Source organism: Hevea brasiliensis, chromosome 1, assembly GCF_030052815.1.
Source record: "Hevea brasiliensis isolate MT/VB/25A 57/8 chromosome 1, ASM3005281v1, whole genome shotgun sequence".
Lineage (NCBI taxonomy): Eukaryota > Viridiplantae > Streptophyta > Magnoliopsida > Malpighiales > Euphorbiaceae > Hevea > Hevea brasiliensis.
Window position 1 is genome coordinate 117,864,313 of NC_079493.1, and position 18,768 is coordinate 117,883,080.

Sequence of the window (18,768 nt, forward strand, 5' to 3'; positions counted from 1 at the left end):
GAAAGAATTGCTTGAAACATCTATTCAGCTATTTTCATTTAATTTGTTAACTGTAAGAATAAAGAAAAAGAAATAGATATATAGGAACTAAATTCATTTATTAATTAGATTAATTATATATCTTGTGATTTTGAGATATTGTTTCGATCCTAATTTAGCGATATTAATCTTGATGATCACTTAATTAAGCACTAAGCAATAATAAAAAAAGATATATAAATTTTGATAAATGTTGTATGATGGAATTGATGTTTCTAATTGTAGTCTTTCTTTTAAAAAGTAAAGTCTTTGTACCGCTCTAATTTTTCAACAAATGAGCGATTAAGTTCACATTTTTAAAGAAGTGAGTAATTTTCCAATAAAAAAGCGAACATGGATAACATTTCTAAAAATTTTCTACATCTAAACGTATTGACTGGGAAGTCAAGGTCTTCTTTTGAAGACATCCATTTCCAATAATGCTTTCTACCAAAAATCATTTAAACTGACTTCCACGAAAATGTGCCCCCACGACTTGAAGAAAAGTTGATGCTAATTTAAGAAAAAGCCAGCTAGCTTTATGCTATGCAATTTTCTAGGAAAAATCCAAACTCATTACTCTTGGAAAGTTTGAGCCGTATGCTTTCTTCTATGGTATGCAATTTTCTTAAATGATTTTCTGTTTTCCATTATAATCTAAATTCTATATTAAATATGTTTATTTGTTGTAGCATTTCTATATATATATATATAAATTTAAATTATATAATTTAAAAATATATTGTTATAATTGTATATTATGTGTTGATTTTATTCTTTAATGTAACTTTAAAAATCTATATATTTACATAAAAATGGCTAAATTTTGTAAAAGAAAAAAAATATATAATTAAGTATGGTTCGATTTTCATATCTATTGATATAAATGTAAATTTTTTATATACTTAAATATTTATTTTTTAATAATGATTTTATAATTACTAATTAAAGAGTTATTTTTTAATGGTAATTTTATAATTATGTTAAGGATATATATATATATATATATACATATATATATATATTATTTATTTATTTATTTCAAGTTTGTAAATATTTGAAACAATTTAAAAAATAAACCAATGGAAGTAAAATTTAATGTTTAATTTTTTTATTAATTTTATTATAATAAAAAATAATATTACTATTATAAACACTTTTATCCCTAAATTTTTACTATTATAAACATTTTTATCCCTGAATTTTTACCAGTATTAACACTTTGGTCCCTTATCGATCACATTTTAGTCCCTTAACTAACAATTAAATTGGTAAAAATGGGAGGAGGGACAAAATAGTTGATGAAATCAAATGCAAGGGACTAAATCATATATTTTTCAAAAACTAGGACCATATCATTAATTTTGACATAATCAAAGGACTAAATAATAATTTATCCTAAAAATACTTAATTATAATAAAAAATAATAAAAAATTATTTAATTTTAATTAATTATATATAAAAATATCAAAACAATATTTTATTATTAAAAAATAAAATAAAAAATTATAAAATAAAAAATAATTTCAATTAGTTACATGATCTTAATTTATTTAATCATATAAATTTTAATTTTAATTTTCAAATTTACTTAAAAATTATGAAAAGAACATTATACTTAGCACGTGGTTGCGTCCGCGAACTCTGAATATTCGGCCACGTGCTAAGTATATTCGTCCTTTTTCCCATCGAAGGACATATATTCGGCCAACAAAAGAATAGCTTGAAACATCTATTCATCTAATTTCATTTAATTTGTTAAGCGTAAGAATTAAAAAAAAAAAAGATGTATAGGAATTAGATTCATTTGTTAATTAGATTAATTGTATATCTTGTAATTTTGAGATATTATTTTCATTAGATTTCACACAGGAGTTTTGAACATTTAATCATTAAGCTGTCGATTAATTTTATGATATTGTTTCGATCGTAATTTAGCTATATTAATCTTGATTATCACTTCATTAACTAAACACTAAGCAGTAATCATTAATCTTGACGTTTTGAAATATAGTCTTTCATTTGAAAAGGCAAAGTCTTTGTACTGCTCATATTTTCCAACAAAAAAGAATGATTATGTATCACATTTTCAAAAAAGTGATTAATTTTCCAATAAAAAAGCGAACTTGCAAACACCCATTTACATAAAAATGATTATGTATTGACTGGGAAGTCAAAGGTCTTCTTTTGAAGACACCCATTTCCATTAATGCCTTCTACGAAACTGACTTGTACAAAATTAAAAGCCAGCTGTTTATAGGGACTTCTGGGAAACTTCCAAACACATCACTCTTGGAAAGATTGAGCCGTATGCTTTATGTTGTGGTATGCAATTTTCTTTACCGATTTTCTGTTTCCATTATAGCCATTTGTGAAGTTATTGTAATTCAAATAAAATAAAAGATTTACTTATTTTATTCTTAATTATTTTAATTTAATTTTAAAGTTTTATTACAATTAAAATAAAAGTTAAAAAAATTTAATAGAATGAGCATTAAAATTTGAGAGATCAATCATTAAAATTATATCACATATATTGATTTAACACTAATTTTCCTAGTCAATGATTCTAGCCCTAAGTTGAAAACGAGATATTTTTTTCTTTTTAGAGGATTGGGAAAGTTTTCAAGATCAAAAACTGAAGTGAAATTAGTAAAATTAAAAAAAAAAATGGAGGGGACGGGTAGAAAGATAGTGTAGGGATTACATAAATTTTTCGGGCAGCGTGGTGAAGTTTTGTTTGCTTTAACTTGGTCCATACTAAACGCTGATTTTTCTATTTTTAATTATTTTTTCTATTTAACTAAGGCACAAGAAATTCATTAAGCTTTGAAAGGACTACAAAGTTTGTATACTTCAAATCTTGTGAAGCATATTATGAGTTAAAGAGTAGGCAGCTCGATTACAGTTCTTGGTAACAAAAAGGAAATTATACTGAGAGACATGGGATATTAAAATAGAGATATCATGAAAGATTACCAACAGATGAGCTGGAATATTACCACCATTAACAAAAGAAATAACATTCTTAAAATCTCCCTAAAAAATAACCTTCAAAAACTGCTTATTTTTGCCTAATAAGATAGTTTCTCTGTAAGTTATTTCTTTAGGAATTTGTGGATCAGTAATCCCAACTAGCTTTTGACAAAACCAACTAAGAGGACAGCTTATGAAATTGCGAGCTATAACGGCAATTGCACCATATTTCATGCACACCAATAGCAGTAACAAAGTTAATGTTAACAACATTAAAATTTGGAGCAGTCCAATTAAGACTCTGGATACGAGAAGATGAGGATGGCAAAACTGCTACTTGATTTGCTGCTAAAAGTTCATCAGTAGCTTCAATAGTTTTAGAAACAACGTAATGAAAAGGTAATATTTATTGATAAAAAATAGAGCATTTCTAGCCTTCCATATAAGTTATAATAAATGAACAAGCAATTGTGTTAGTTTAGTATGGTCAGCATGGGATGAAAGAATAGACATCAATTCTGAAAAGTAATCATCTAATGCTGATTTTGATGGTGCATTTAAGGGTTACTTGCTTTTATTACAAAATAAAATTACTTTGTTATGAAAAATAAGATAATTTTATGAAATTTTGTAATTTATTTAATGTGTTTTTTTTTTCACAAAATTGTTAATTTATTAAATTAAGAGAAAAAATAATTGTTATGAAACAATTAATTATTTTAATTTAACGCAATATAGGATAATAAATGTGTAATTTATTTATATAATTTTCAAATAAAATTTGTTGCATATAATTTATCAATTGAATTTTTTAAAAATATTATATGTGTGCTATTTTTTTAACCTTAAAAGGTTTTTTTTGTTAAGTTAATAATTCGTAATTAACAAGTTTATGGGGGGAAAAATCAGTTTATAAAAATCACATGAGATGAATTGCAAAATGTCATTAAATCGTCTTATTTTTTGTAGTAACATAATTTTATTTTGTAATAAAGCATGTAACCATAAAATATACCGATTTTGATCAGTTCTATTGTTTTTATGATGTTTATATATATTCCAACCTACTTTTACCTTTTTGGGTTAAAAAATAGTACCTATATATTTTTATAAATAAAAAATATTATAAATGAATATATATAGTTTTATTTTGATGACTTAAAAATAAATCTTAGTTTTATTGTTATTTAAAATTAGAGATATCTTAAGTAATGATTTTGAAATTTTTAAAATTTTACATTTAAAGTATTAATTTAAAATTCTAAACTTTCCATAATTTCAAATATTATGTTATTGTAATTAAATAATTATCTTTTTTTTTTGAATATATTGGTTTGTTATGGCTAGAGACAGCTTTCATGGTTTTTTTTTTTTTTATATGGTTTCAACATTAAAAGTTAAAATTAATATAAAGACTATCATAATTGAAAGTTAACTTCTTCTTTTCCTCATTTATTTTATATTTAATTATTTCTTTTGGTTGAGGAATGGGAATGGGAAAGGGAAGCTTTTGAATTATGATTCAATATGTAATTCATCACTTACCTAATATAATTTAAGTCCACTCAATTGTAATATATAATTATGATGTATTTTTTGCTTTAAAATATAATTATAAAAATTAAAAAAAAATGCTCCTTTCAATCAGCATAAAATTAATCATTAATACATTAATCCTGCACAGCCCAATCCCTTGGAAGTTTATGAGCCCAAATTCTCCTTCTCCTACAACACTCAACAAAAATTGTTGGGCCATTTACCTGTTCTAAATGATTTCCTATATATGAACCTTAATTACTAGCTAATCACCTAGCTTAGTTTAGCTTTGTCACTAAAGATATACTATTCATATGGTAAGTGTTATTATATTGGATCATAATAGTGTAATTATGCAATAAAGTCAATTTAATTATAAATGATATAAATATACTACTTTGCATCTCAAGTTCACCTCACAAACATTTTCCATCAGAGTAATGTTATAATTGTTGTATTAAGTATTATTATTTAATTAAAACAATGGAAACATGGAGATATTATCTTATTAGTATGATATTCGAACAAAAATATAATAAGCTTAACTAATAATATTTTGAGTTAATAAAAAAGGCCTCCATAATCAAAGCCACCAAAACTAAATCACCCAACCATTTACTTTAAAATTTGTCTGGCAATAGTCCATTTTGCGATTATACTTGTCCTCCACATTCACTCATATGACTGAGTGTTCCCTTTTCATCTTTCTTGCTTTCAACCAATCCAACTAACTATTAGTTGTTCGCATCACATTTTAATTGTTCGTATATAAATATAAATAATTAAAATATCTATTTAGAGATGATCTACAAGAAATAATAGGTATTTTTTATTTTGCACAATAAAATTTTTTTTTTATAAAAACGCATTTTCTGCAAAAGATATTAAATCATAAAAAGTTAATGGAAAAAATATGTTTAACTATTTTCATTGATAAAAGATAATTATTTATATTGAAAAAATTTAAAGTTTTTAATAAAAAAATCAACGATTTATATTGCATTGGAACAGTTAAATAACCTATTAAAAAAATTAAAGAAAAAAAAAAATCTAAACAGAACCTTTATATTAATGTGTAAATTTTAAATTTGTATCTAATAAATATAAATATAAAGAGAAAAACTCAATTCTCTTTTAAATAAATACAGATTTGAGAGTTTATTAATAAAAAATAATAATAATAAAATAATCTAGGATGGTCATTGGGGAAGAACTCACCGGTAAAGATTCAAGGAAAGAGATATGATAGGGAAAGGAAAAAGGGTAAGAGAAGAGGAAGAAAAAAGAAAATTTTCTTTAGCTTGACTTATTAAAATTAACTTTTACCAAAGCATGTGTATATCCTTTTATATGGGTTAATATTTCAGCGATTAAAATTAAAATACTAATAATTTTACATTATAAAATTTACCTAAATAATATTTGACCTGCAAGACTAATTTAGGTTCATTTGTTTTATAAAAAATAATTTAAAAAAAATATTTTTTTGTATTTTTAATGTTTGAAATATTTAAAAAAATTGATTGACATGAAATATTTTTTAGTTAAAAGGAAAATTAAGTTATTTTTAAGGAAAATAAAAAAAAAAATTTTTAGAATTTAATAATCTTATGTAAAAAATCCTTTTATGAGTATGATATTAACACGTATTATTAATTTAATAGTATAATAAAATAATAAAAAATATTTTTATAAAAATATTTTCTTAATAAATAACTTTTATATAAAATATTTTTCATACATAAATTATTTACATAAAATAAACAGAGTTTTAGTGATATAATTTTTGGCAAGTCTTGAAAACATGGATCTAACAAATGTTGCATTTTGATGGTTGGTCTAATGAATTTGGATAAATACATTATTTAAATATTATTGTTGAAAATAAATTTGAATTTGACATAAATTTCAAATATTTATGATAACTTTAAAATTAAACATTTATAATAACTACTCTAAACTTGTTATTTTAAATCTAAATCTTCCATTATATTAGTAGATGCAAATTCTTCTTCTTCATATTATTAATAAGAATTATCAATTGGAATAACTTGCAAAATTAAACATTTAAAATAATTATTTTTAGTTAATTATCCAAACAATAAATTTCACATTCAAGATTAATTTGAAAATTTTAATTAGCTAAATAAAAATTATAAATTTAATATTTAATATTTTAAAATTCAAATTCAAATCCATTCATCTCAACAAAACCTCAAGCTATTAAATTTTCTTTTCATAATTTTTCTTGTAAATTATCATATCATGTGTTTCTCATTAAGTTTTTTTTTTTTTTTTAATTGATTAGAGAAAATATTTACCCTCAAAAAATTGGTATCCATATGAAAGAGAATTATTTTTCATTATCCCAATATATTCGGTAAAATTAAAAAAAAAAACTTAACGAACCATATAATATTACATTATATCTCATTGTTAATTTTTTTTTATTTAAAAGTATTTTTTAAAAATATTATATCTAAAAAATTAATTATATTGAAAAATTTTATCAAAAATATATTGAGATTAAAAATGAAAATTTTTTTTTTAAATATATCAAAAATCATATAATAAAACTAGAGTCTTCAGGTTTCCAAGAGCAGCTAATTCAGCATTCAAAACAAACCAAAATAAATAAAAAATTAAGGACTAAACAATATCAAATTGTTGATATCCTAACATCAGATTGGATTTTAGATCAATTTTAGAGGAGGAGAAGAAAATATCTTGCTTCAGATAATCCTCCCATAGAAGTTCGGAACAGGTTTTCGGTTCCATTTACTTGAGGGCCACATATTCCAAAAACTTCACATTTACTATGGGTTGCCCATCAGCCCAGTCCAATTGAATTCACACGCTGAGATAGTCAGGTAAATCATCCAAATAAATAACAAAATTGTTGTTTGTTGAAAGACCAACGCCTATAGAACTCTCGCATAAACACAAACACCTGATAGGCCTTAAGGAAATCTAAACCATTTTTGCTACCATTACAAGAAAAGTCCTCTAAAAGCCAATACACAACAAATCCCAAAAAGAATCACTTAACAAGTCAACAATTGTATGATACTCCATGTTTCTTTCAGCAGTAGAAAGAAATATCAATACGAAGAAAGCAAATGCACATACTTATTGATTTTTACCTGGGATTATTAGAGCGTCGCTAAGTTGATTGAAACTCAGATCCAACAGTTCTAACTTATTCAGAGAAGCCATTTCTGCCGCGAAATTGGGAACAAAAATGGTGACATATAAGTGCTTGCAAGAAGGCTACTAACAGTACAATTCAAGAATAATGATACCTTGGGCTGAAAAGGAGTCTCTGATCCCGTTTTGTTGAAGACTCAAAGTGCGAAGCGATGTGAACGCACTCAGAAAGGTGATTTTATTGCCAAATTCGTTAAAATCTTGTTTCAGTGTTGCCAATTTCTTCGACATTTTAAAATCTGCAAATCGCAATCAGTATATTGCTAAGGCAAATTCTAGTAAATCGCAATCAGCATTTATTTATTTACCTTGGACATTTGGGGGATCATTAAGAGAATTTCCAGTCAAATCCAAGGTCTCTAAGTTTTCAAGAGTAACTAAATTCTGCTCAAACAGAAAACAGGAATTGCATATGGTCATTGTTTTTGAAAAGTAAAATAAGTAAAATTGCGATTGGCAAAGTACCTTTGCAAGGAAATGATCCCTTCAAATTATTACACTTTCACTATACTTCTACGCGCGCACACGCATATATGCTGTTCGAAGCGTAACTTTTGGTTGGTCTTCTTTGGTTTATAGAGAAAACTCTCTCTCTAGCTTCTAGAGAAAGAAAATTTCTCTGTTGTTCCTTGTTCTTGTTCTGTGGTTACAACCATTGGTGTTAGCCTTCTTTAGGCCTTCCCCTGTCCGGACGGGTAGGGGACCCTCCCCGGCTCGGATAAGTGGTTTCTTCCTCCCTTTTCTGGGTTGGGTTGTAAATATTTCCTTTTAGTATTTTGCATATCGTGCTTGAATGGGTGGGTTTATCTGATATCTGTGTTGTGGAGTTAGGATAGTTGAAGCTCTATTGGTTATGGTTGTTCTGGGTCTGAACTTGTAGTTCAGAGGGAAGGGTAGATCTTTGACGTTAGCACCTCCGACATCTCTGAATCATTCCATCTGATGATTAAAATAGGATTGTGAATATTTTACTATTTTACTTCTTAAATTTACTATTTAGAAACCATGGGTTTTGAGTCATACGGCCTTTCAGCCGCCAAGAATTGCTGAGGGAAAGCTCCACCACTCGGGCCGTAGTGCCGTTGCTGTTACACTTGACTCGTTCCCATGTGCAGCAATCAGAACTCACTGGATCAGCAACCCATGAAGGGAGAAGAACATCTATCCTCACATAGTGTAGCTTAAGATATGACTTGATGTCTAATAGACCCAATCTCTCTACCTCCAAGCAACTTTTGTACCCACTAAAGGATACTAGAACATACGCATAAACTCCACTTTGTTGTCAAACACTCCATTTGCAAAATCGATTCACACTGAGAGAGCCCTGTGTTTCAGTATTTATCTATACATATGCAAGTATATGGACCTCATGTTGTTGACTAAATTTCAATTTCCAAGTGTGATGCCAGGGGAAGTGATAGATATATTATGATATAAAATTTCACATTAATTTGGAGATAAGGGGTTAGAATATAATAAAGATTAAGCAAAACCTTTCCTTTAGAGGGTCTTTTTCAAAGATAAACTATATATGGGATCAGAAATATAGACCAGATAAATATCTACATGTGTGTATGTAATTCAATTCAATTTGAATTTATTCATTTTCATTTGTCATTAGAAAAGAGTGCATAACCCTCTACAGTTCTACTGAATCAAAATTTCAAATAGTCCAAGGCTCATCTCTCCAAGCCCCTTAACTGGCGTCCATATGTAATATCTTACTTAGACCGGGTAAGTTATAAATACGTGGAACCTATTAATAAGTGAGTTTCACTATATATTCTGTGTTTATGATGAACCTGATTTAGATAAAAAAAATCTATATTTCACAAGAAATTTTGAGAGAGATGGATTAGTTAGCACACGAAAAATAAAAAGAAAAGAAAAATCATCAGCGTAACAAGTAAGCAAATTAATTTCTACAAAGCTAATAAGCAGGAATACTATTCACCAGTGACTTGAAGAAAAGTTGATGTAATTTGAAGGTATAAAGAGGCCACAGACCCGCATCTAGTTGTTTGTTGAAATAAGGGAAGCAAAGATCCAAACACGTTTTTATCTAAATGACAAGGAAAGTTAAGCTTTTGTACAAGTGAACAATATTGAATTGAACTGGTAAACTACACAAACACACAGCAACAAAGAGAGAGAGCTCAATTGTTCGACGAAATACCACGAAGAAACCTCTCTAATTTCGATCAGTTGTTACAAATGAAAATAAAACCATGCCATTTGTGATTATTTAAAAAATAAATAAATAACAATGAAAATAAGAGCAAAGAGAACAATAACTAGTGGTACAATAGAGCTCTTAACTTGAATACGGTATCGTAAATAAAATAACAACATGAAAACATAAACCTTCGTCACCAAAAATGAAAATGTATGTAAATCACATATAAAAAATATATAAATGAAAGACTTCATATACTTGAATTTATTGTCGTTAATTCATAGGTAAACCTTAGCTATAACAAGTGTTTCATGAAAATGGTTTGCAAATCACACCCAATTAATGATACAAATAAGAAAATCACTTAAATAAAATATCATACAAAAAGTAATAACATAAAAATATAAATTTCTCAATATGATAGGACAATTTTTGTCGCCAATAAGGATTGACATACAGGACAGCAATGACTCCAAAAAAGAATACGACGAAGGATACTGAAAAGCTTGAAAAGAAGACTACCTCATCAATTTCATGCCATTTGCCATCTGCTTTATGTGCCAGCCTTGTTGGTGACTGGGGTGACTCATTATCATTGGTGCAGTTTTTCTCCAGCAAAGGTCCACAAAGAAATGGATTCCCTTCATAGCTACTATTGTCAAATGTGCTAAATTGCCCCATATCTAGAATCTTGCCTGATAAGTTGTTGTAAGCAACAGAAAATACCTCCAGAAAGTGTAAAGCTATCAATTGTGAAGGAATCTCTCCACTTAATTTGTTATGAGAGAGGTCGAAACTCTCCAATTGGGTAAGGTTTGACAAAGATGCTGGAATGGATCCTGTCAAGCAATTGTGGGAAAAGTTCAAGGCACTAAGTTGAGATAGCTCCCCTAGCTCGTATGGAATCTGACCTTCAAGATTATTATGCGACAAATCTAGTCCAAACAAGTAGTTAAGAACGTCACCCTTGTAGCGGTATTCCACATGTTTTGTTACAAGCCCAACTTCTTCCTTCTCGATGATTTCAAAATCGTTAATACCACCATATACTGTGCTGAACTCATCATGAAGCCCTTTCCTTCCAAAGGAGAGATTATATAAACAGTTGGGTATGAACCCAGAAAAAGAATTTCTTGAAAGATCCAATAAGGTGATGTTATTCAGTCGACACAAACGATTTGGAATTGAGCCATTTAAACGATTTCCTCCTAATAGAAGAACCCGTAAATTTAGAAATCTACCAAATTTATTGGGAATGCTACCGGATAACTCGTTATCTCTCAAGTTTAACGTCAACAGATTTGAAGAATTGACAAAAGTTTCTGGTATTGATCCAGTCAATCTATTACCTTGCAAATTCATATGCAGAGTACCCCCTGAATCTCGTCCAATGAAGCAAGAAGGTAATGATCCAGAAAGAGAGTTGTGAGAAAGGTCCACGAATAAAGCTGACCAAATTTCACAAGAAATCTGACCTGTAAAAGAATTTTGAGAAAGGTCTATCTGAATCCATAGTGTGATGTTATTAATCCAGCGAGGAATTTCTCCATGAAAGCGGTTGTTGCTAAGATCTAATACCCATAGGTAAGGCATCTTAACGACTGAACTTGATAGAGTCCCCACGAACTGATTATCATTCAATTGCAAAATATTTAATCCAGAGAGGTTAAATCGACTGGTAAATATTTGACCATGGAAGTTATTATTCGATAACCTTAGAAATTCCAAAGAGGTGCAACTTGAAAGAAGTTTGTCTGGTACAGCACCTGAGAAGTTGTTAAAATACAAGTCCAAACTATTCAATTTGCAGTCATCGCCAGGTGAGAAAAGGAAATCACCTTGAAAACCATTGATGGATAAATTGAGAAACTCCAAGTTGGGAAAGATCTGTCCACCAAGTTCTTGAAGCTGTCCAATAAATTGATTGTCTGAAATATCCAACATGGCAGTATTGAAGCTGGTGTAGGTTGGTAGATGAAATTGACCCTTGAAACAGTTATTCTTAAGACTCAGTTGATCTAGTTCTGCATTGTTCTCAAGCAACCAGGTGGGAAAATTTCCTTCTATTTTGTTGTTAGACAAGTCGATCACTTGCAACTTGAACTGGTGAAAGAGAAACTCAGGAATACTTTCAAGAGCACAATTTTGCAAGACAAGAACCTTTAACTGGAATGATGGAATCCAACCAGGATATTTAATCGGAACCTCAAATTTGTTGTTGTCACTTGCAAATCTAACCACTTCAAGCTTGGAATTGTTAGCAAATAAGCTGAATGAGAATTGGCCCTCAAAAAGATTATGGCTAAGATCAATAAATTTGAGGGATTGGAGGCTGGTTAACCATGATGAAGGAATATGCCCTGTGAATTGGTTCCCGGACAGATCTAAGTATCTCAGAGACGTCAAATTTTGTTGGCACGGAAAAAGATTGCCTCCAAAATTATTATAACTGAGATCTAACTCTTGAAGTCTCATCAAGCTACACAAACCTGTCCAAGTAACAATGATTGATGTATAAGAGCCAATTTAGTTAATACTTGCCTTAGAATATATTTAATAAGCTATTAAATAAAAGAAAATAAAATAGGATATAAAGTTACCTTCCATTGAGATGCTCTCATTGAAATAATTATGACTTATATTCAATGTTTTTAAAAACTTCAGATTAGCGAACGCTGAGTAAAAAAAAAAAAAAACATATTTAAGAACAATTAAAAATGGAACATAATTTAAATTTAAAGTACAATAATCAATTTTGCCTTCATATATTGGGTCTTATTCTCCAATGGATTAGGATATGATATTTTTAGATTGTAGATTAATTTGAACTATTTATTGAATCACTATATACATAAAAAAATTAAATTAAATTCATGCCAATCTTTGAATTGAAAGTTAATTATATATTTTGAAACCAAATTACAATCGTTTAATTTTAAAAAATTAATTTAAAAATAAACTTTATTTATTTAATTTTTTATTCAAATTAATTTCGATTCATTAAGTTAAACTCAAATAGTCATTTTATATTGAGTCAACAATTATCAAATTAACCCTTAATTTTATATGTCATATGAGTGTGGATCATTTTAAACCGAGTAATGCACAAATTAAACAAATTTTAATATGAGATTCCCCAAAAATTAACATCTACAATTTGAAGTCCATAGAAATCAACTTTAGTTTCTACATAACTAATTCTTGCCTTAGAATTATTATTACACTATAATTAAAAGAGGTGCACTTTTTACTGCTCTTAATAACAGTAAAATGTCTCCTCTTTTACTCTGTAGAGCTCGATGCAGGCTTTGAATTCTTATTTTTTATTTTTATTTTTTATTCAGTTATGGATTTAGAGCCACTTTTATATGATCACAATGTCATTGTGGCAGTTAGTCTACGAGGCGTGTCGTGGCTGTGGATCCAAAAGTCAAATTATTTTTTTCATTTTAATTTTAATGTTTTTAAATTATTTAATTATTATTTTTTATTAATTTACTGTTCCTGTTATCATTATAATTTATTACAGTTTTTTATTTTCAATCTATTTTTCTTTTTCAATTTTTTTGCTATTTTATTGAAAAATAGACTTTCTTCTCACCAAAATTAATTAATTAAGACTTTATTTTTTATTTTTACCATATTTTATCTTGAAAACTTTTGATGTACTATCCAACTTTTTTCTTTTTAATTATTTAAATTTTTTTGAATTAGAAATGATGCTCAATCCCCTTAAAATTTTTATTTAAGTAGAATTTTTTAAATTTAGTTTTTTAATTTTAAAATCATTTAGTATATAAATTCAAATTATTTTTGAACTATTTTATTTTATGTTATTATCATTTTAATTTCTTTAAATTATTTAATTTTTTAATTCTTAAATTCAAATTAATTACTATCTTTTTTAAACAAAATTTAAGATGAGTTTATTTTATTATAAAATGAATTTTAATTCATATTCAAATGAAATATCATACTTTTATTCATTTTAATAAAATATAATAACAATAAATTGTTCATCTATTTTAATAATATTTCTCACACTTATTTATTTTTTTTATAAGCATTATTTTAAAATAGTAAGATTTTGATTGATATTATTATTCTTTTATTATAATATTATAATTATAATAATAATAATAATAATAATAATAATAATAATAATAATAATAATTATTATTATTATTATTATTATTATTATTATTATCTAAAAAATATTAAAAAAATAATATCTATAGACTTTTTTATAATATATATTTAGAATTATTAATCTATTAAATGTGCAAATTTGATTTATAAGTAACAAATAATTGAATTTCTTTTACTCTTAAATTATAATGTATAATTTACAATATATTTAATTTACTTTTAAAAATTACAAAAAATATTTTAAAACAATGCGCATATAAAGAATTTTTATAAACTAATTAAACCTGTTACTATTAGAGTAGTGTTAGGCTTTTTCTTTCTTTTTTTTTTTTTAAAGATTTGTTAATTAGTTTGTTTTTTAACCAATATTACTATTATCCTTTTTTATAGCTAAGCTCTATAATTAAATAATTTTACTATCAAATTATATTTTATTGAACATCTTATAATAAGTAAATAATAAATATTATATTATTAATATTAGTTGGTCTTAAACTAAACTCTGCATACTACAGTGAATGGTTAAAATTTTATTTCAATTGCATTGAGTATATGATTTTGATAATTATTGTAATAGTCCTATTCGTAAGATTTAAATATAATATTTTATATTATCACAAAACATAATTAAATATGTTTTTTATATAAATATTATTTATTTATTAATTATATTAATATGATAAGTATAAAAAAAAAAATATACTTGCACAACAAGAATGCAGGAATTATAACTTGTATATTTAATAAGCAGCCAAATAAAAAAAAAATAAGAGAGGATATGAAGTTACCTTTCATCGGGAAGCTGCCACTAAATTGATTTAAACTTATATCCAATGTTTCCAAAAACTTCATATTAGCAAATTCTGAACCATATGGTTGAAAAAAAAAAATAAAACTATTTGAGAACAAATAAAAATAAAACATTTAGAATGGTTGTCATAAATAAACAAACAAATATATATATATATACCCTTGTGTGGGAATTGACCATTCATTTCATTGCCACTAAGAATCAAAATCTTGAGTGTTTCGAGATAACTCAAAAATGATAATATACTGTTGTTAAAGTAATTGTAACTAAGATCTAAAATTTTTAACTTCTTCAAACATGATAATCTATCAAAACCTGCATAGCATATATAGTTTTTGTTATTAGCCACATTAGCTTAAATAATGTTTCAAGTAAATCTAACGTGGCATTCAATTTGTAGTATAATTTTATAAAAAGAAAAAAGGGAGAAACTCTGAGGTTTTCAATTTTGTTTTTTGTAATAATAATTAATTATTATAATATAATAATAATTAATTATTATAATTAAATAATTATGTGGTTGACCATTTAAAAAAAAAAACATGACTTTTAAATCCACTGGTACTTGGAATTTTTTTTGTCGGAATTGATGGACTAATTAAGAGCAACAAATTAATTAAGATAATATATATTAAAATTGGGATGCTTCTAATTTGAAAGTTTTTTTTGGGTGATGCTTAGAATATATTAGAATATATTTAATAATTAGCTGAATAAAAATAAATAAAAAAGATATAAAATTACCTCCCATTGAAATGCTTCCATTGAAATCATTATGACTTATATCTAATGTTTTTAAAAACTTTAAATTAGCGAATGCTGAGTGAAAAAAAAAGTATATTTGAGAATAATTAAAAATAAGACATTTAGATTTAAAAACCAATAGTCAATTTTGCCTTCATATATTGGGTGTTATTTTCAAATGAACTAGGATATGATATTTTTATATTGTAGATTAATTTAAACTACTTATAGAATCACTATATACATAAAAAAATAAAATTAAATTTATGCAAAACTTTGAAATGAGAGTTATTATATATTTTAAATCCAAATTATAATTGTTTCATTCAGAAAATTAATTTAAAAATAAACTTTATTTATTTAATTTTTTTAGTCAAACTAATTTGGGTTCATCAAGTTAAACTCAAATCGTGATTTCATATTGAGTCAACAATTATCAAATAAAAGAGTTTATGTCGGAGACCAAATAAAAGTGCGTCATTTAGAAAAATTGTCAGATAATTAATTCTTGCCTTAGAATATATTTAATAAGCTGTCAATTAAAAGTAAATAAGACAGGATATAAAGTTACATTCTCATATCTAATGTTTTCAAAAACTTCAGATTAGCGAATGTTGAGTTAAAAAAAAAAAACATATTTGAAAACAATTAAAAATAAAACATAATTTAGATTTAAAGTCTTGGATATGATATTTTTAGATTGTAGATTAATTTGAACTACTTATTGAATCACTATATAAATTAAAAAAATTAAATTAAATTCATGCCAATCTTTGAATTGAAAGTTAATTATATATTTTGAATCCAAATTACAATTGTTCAATTTGAAAAAATTAATTTAAAAATAAACTTTATTTATTTAATTTTTTAGTCAAATTAATTTCCACTCATTAAGTTAAAATCAAATGATCATTTTATATTGAATCAACAATTATCAAATTAACCCTTAATTTTATATGTCATATGAGTGTGAATAATTTTAGACCAAATAATGCTCAAATTAAACAAATTTTAATGAGATTCCCCAAAAATTAACATCTATAATTTGAAGTCCATAGAAATCAACTTTAGCTGGCAAGAATTATTATTATACCATATTAAAAGAGTTGCACTTTTTACTACTCTTAGTAATGGTAAAAGGTCTTCCCTACCCTTCTCTCTTTCACTTTGTATTTTTTTTTATTCGGTTATTGCGAGAGATGTCACTGTGGCAGTGAGTTTATAAGGCGTGATCATTTATTGTGGATTAAAAAGTCAAATTATTTTTTCATTTTAAGTTTAATGTTTTTAAATTATTCAATTATTATTTTTTTATTAATTTACTGTTCCTGTGATCATTGTAATTTATTACAATTTTTTATTTTCTATGTATTTATCTTTTTAATTTTTTTAATTTTATTACAAAAATAAACTTTCTTCTCACCAAAATAAATAAATAAATTAATTAAGACTTTATTTTTTATTTTTACCATATTTTCTCCTGAAAGATGATGTTCTTCCAAATATAAATAAAGAGAAAACCTTTAGAAAAACGAGACGAGACCTTTTAGTTCCGCCCGAAGCTAGGATCACCTCCTGATGAAATTAACGGCTAGAAGCGCATTCTTCACTATTAGCAGATAATGTGGTCATAAATGTTGGGGGCGACAACATAGACAATGTGATGGGCTTTATTTGATGTGAAGGGAAAAAAGAGAAAGCAAGCAAACTGGAGATATCATCGGTAGGTTTGTGTTAGAGAGACCAAGTGTAAAAGGTGGTATTGTAGATGGAAGGGCGATTATGATAGAGGATTTCAGCCCTTTCCAAGAAGCTTAGCAGGGTAAGAAAATTAGAAGAGAGGAGTTTGCTGGTGTTGATAAATAACATTAACTAAATTGGATACTTTAAAATGGAATTATTAAAATTAAAAGTTAATTTCTAATATAATCTAGCTAGGAAATAATCAAATTAATAAAGTTTAACATGATGAAATGAGATAAGAAGTTACCTTCCATTGTGAGGATTCCTTCGAATAGATTACGACTTATATCCAATGCTTTCAAGTTTTTCAGATTAGTTAATCCTAAGCCAGGTGATTGTGAAAAGAAAGGGGAGAAAAATATAGATTAGAGATGAAATCAAAATGTGTCATTGAGAATGATTATCATGCATGCCAACAGAAACTGATCGATCATTCAATTGTTATTAAGAATCAAAGTCTTAAGCGATATAAGATTGCTTAGGGATGACAAAATACTGTTGTTGAATTTATTAAGGCTAAGATCTAAAACTTTTAGCTTTTCCAAACTTAGTAATCTTTCAAAACCTTGCATAGTACAATTTTTGTTACTAGCTGAACACTTGGCAGTTGATGATTTAAAGTAAATTTGTGATGACATTTCAATCGGTGAACATTTTATAGAGTAAAAAGAAAGATTAAGGTTTCTTTGATTTAGTCCACACATTGCTTAATGTGGTATAACATAAACAAGTGTTCAAATCCTAACCATTTCATCCCTTTTAAAATTTTTTAAAGTACTAAAAAAATTAGTATAATATGTACTCACTTGTATACAAGACAAGATTCTTGTTGAAATATTCAATTGAGATAAATTAAGTTATTTGCAACATTGTAGCATAAAAAAAAAAATTAAAACGAATGGAAATGATCAAGATTTAAAGCACTGATCTAAATTTTAATGAATAGTAAAATAATTTATGCAAATTAAGTTTTAGGACTTTTAACTCGATTTGTTTAAAAAAATCATTTAGTTCTTCCTTCCAAAAGTTATATACACATAAGCTGAACTTTAAAAAATAGCTCATAAAAATAAGCCACTTGATTTTTTTTTTTTAAATTGATAAATAGCATATTAAAAGACATAATATAATTAAAAAAAATAACAAAAATAATCTATTAATTAACTTATCAACTTATTTCAAAATTTAAAATTAAATGGAATACAAAGTTATATCAGTTACTATTAAAAATATAAGATAATATATTATTATGCTATATTCTTATAAAGAAATATTTTAAAAAATAAAAAATCATTTAAGAAATGTAATTTAATTTTAGTGGCTATATAATTATTCAAAATTTTAGTACAAATTTAAATTGCATTTAACATAATAAATTAGAATTTTAGCAATAATAAAATTTTA

The 18,768-nt window shown here is 26.0% G+C and overlaps 1 protein-coding gene across 2 annotated transcripts in view; it reads right to left on the reverse strand.

Annotated features, from left to right (window-relative positions):
* Positions 1–18,768, reverse strand: part of LOC110648563 (receptor like protein 21-like) — a 152,136-nt gene that overhangs the window by 75,682 nt on the left and 57,686 nt on the right. The window lies entirely within an intron of this gene.